Below are 2,833 nucleotides of genomic sequence, written 5' to 3' on the forward strand. Positions count from 1 at the left end.
AGGCTGGAAAATGTAGTCTGGGGTAAAGTTTAAGGCTGATGGGTATGTTTTAGAGGAATATGACTTGGGGCAGGGTCTTAGCTTGCTGTTCATCGTGACCCCTCCAGGAATACAGGCAGAGTTGTGGCATGGAAAATGGAGCATAGCATAGTGACATTCTGTGTGTGTGTGTATGTGTGTGTGTATGTGTGTGTGTCTGTGTGTGTGTGTCTGTGTGTATCTTTACTTATGTAGGAGAAAAAAAGAATGTCAGGAAGATAAAACTCTAACATCTGTACTTCACAGAGTTCTTGTAAAATGGGATCCAGCAGTCTCTTAATTGAAGTGGTGTTTGTCTAAGAAGAAATTCTATACTTCCAAATTTTGTTAGGTCATACAGTAATCTATTTAGAGATAATCTTCACATAAATTATATACACTTCAGAAAATTACAAAATGTGTGTGTGTGTGTGTGTGTGTGTGTGTGTGTGTGTAGTATCTTGGACTTGCTTTTGTACTTCACTTAATGATCAAGTGGCCATTTTTGCAATGATACACATTTGTACTTTCCACTATATTCTTTAATCTGTGTGCCTGCCATTTCAATAAGAAGTTTTTTGTTTTGTTTTGTTTTTTGAAACAGGGTTTCTCTGTGTAGCCCTGGCTGTCCTGGAACTCACTTTATAGACCAGACTGGCCTCGAACTCAGAATTCTGCCTGCCTCTGCCTCCCGAATGTTGGGATTAAAGGCGTGGGCCACCACGCCCAGCTTCAATAAGAAGTTTTGATACCAATGTTAAGCCTGAAATCAGATTTTTCTGTCCCTCTGCTGTAAAAGTTACTTCAACTATTTTAATTCTTTAGATATTTGATGTATGCTTTTGAATAAGCTTGCTGATTACAAACTAATCCTTGAGAACCTGGTTAACATTAAGTTTATTCTGTAGATTACTATAGGATGGGTTGATATCCTAATAAAATCAAGTTTTCCATTTTTTTAACCATGCATATCTTTAAAAAGCAGGCTAGAAGGAAAGGGGTTTAAAAGGGGAAAAAAAGACAGTAGGGAAGAAAACATTTCTTACACATTGCTCACTATCAAGGTATTATTGGGGCAGCAGTGGTGAACTGAATTTCTGGACTGGTTGCTGCAGACTTTGTGAGTTGAAGTCACATTATCATGTATGATCTATCTGCTCTCAGCTTGTATATCCAGCCTCTCAGATGACTTTCTTAAAGGAAGCAGTGGGAATGGTTTTATTTAACAGTTCTCAGCTAGTTGAAGAAAGAGCACAAAGCACTGCATGTGGACAACTGGAGGAGCCCATGCTCTGTCTTGAGGTATTATAAGTTCTACATGCAGGAAGCATGAGGCAGCTGTGACTTAACACAACACTTGCATTATAAAATTGTAAAGGGGTTCCTATTTTTAGTGCACAGTACTCATGTTGTCCTATTTGTTTTTCCGTTGTCCTCACTCTGATATTAAGATTACCTCCAAGGATGTCTATGTTCTATTTTTATTGTCTATCCTCTCCCTACTGTGAATAATGCTGCAAATTATAACAATGATATACATCACCTAAATTCATAAAAGTCCCTGACTTCTTCATGTACAGAGATTATTTAGTCCACACAAAGCTAGTTCAGTTGTCATATTAGAAAAGAACCATAAAATATCCAGTAGGTTCTCTGCAGCTTCGGCTTTTAGAATTAGATGGAGAGTAATCAGTTCTATTTTATGATATCAAAAACACAGTGTGCTTCTAAATTATGTGCTACTCTGTGCAATAGGTGGAGGGCAGCTTTGAAAACTGCTGGTTCTAAGGATTTTTTACAGTGAAAAGGTCAGATGCTCTCTATCTAAGGAGTGTTATCCTTACTGTTGCTTCTTTTCGTCAGTTGTTGAGACCCATCGCTCTTTATTTCTTCTTATATGTACCTTTGACTTTTGGAAATCATAACCCTTCTATTTTTTTTTTCACGCCTTCTACCATGTGTTTTATGTATGAGCTAAATGAACCAGTAATATGTCACCCATTTTAAAAGGGAGAAAATTTGTGCCCCATAGTAGTATGAAATTTCAATGAATCCTGTAATCTTAGTTTTTAATTTGTCTTTTGGGCAAGGCTCATGTTATTCAAAGACTTGTTTCAAGTTATACCTTGTCTGTTGTAGTTTTGGTACTTATTACCTTCCCCATTATCTTTAAATATACATAATATTAAGTTCATGCTCCTAATTTTCATTTAGGTTGATGTAATTCCAAATCTATGCTAAAGTGACTCTCTGCATACTGACTCACCGTATCGCAACCTATGTTTCAGGAGTGGACTCTGTTACTCAGCTCTTTATCACAAAACAATGGAGCTTATTGGCTCAGAGGTAAGTTGATAGCTCCGTGTCTGAGATGACAAGAACTGATTCTTTTAGAACTTGCTACGGAAGTTAAAAAAAAATAGCAGAATCTCATATCAGACCAAGAAAATCGGTGGTATCCCCACTGCAATTATTTGCTTAAGTACACATAACACAACAGCTGTGTATTCATAGCTGAGTTCCCAAAACCCTCCCTAGAGAGCAAGAAAGGTAGGACCATCATGATGGAAGTGTTAGTGGTATATGAAAGTATAGAAACATCTGATCTCACCACTGTACTCCAGCATCCAATCTTATCATTGGTCATTTCTGAACAAATCCACTCTCCACCCATGTTAATACCTTCTAACAGATGTCTTTTCTGATGGAGGCCTTACTGTTTTATAACTGAACTGTAACAGCAGCCTCTTCCATCTTCCCTCTCTATGTCTTCTTCAGGGAACATCCCACCCCTTTAGTTCTCTCTCTCTCTCTC

The sequence above is a fragment of the Mus pahari genome, chromosome 15, assembly GCF_900095145.1.
Source record: "Mus pahari chromosome 15, PAHARI_EIJ_v1.1, whole genome shotgun sequence".
Taxonomy (NCBI): domain Eukaryota; kingdom Metazoa; phylum Chordata; class Mammalia; order Rodentia; family Muridae; genus Mus; species Mus pahari.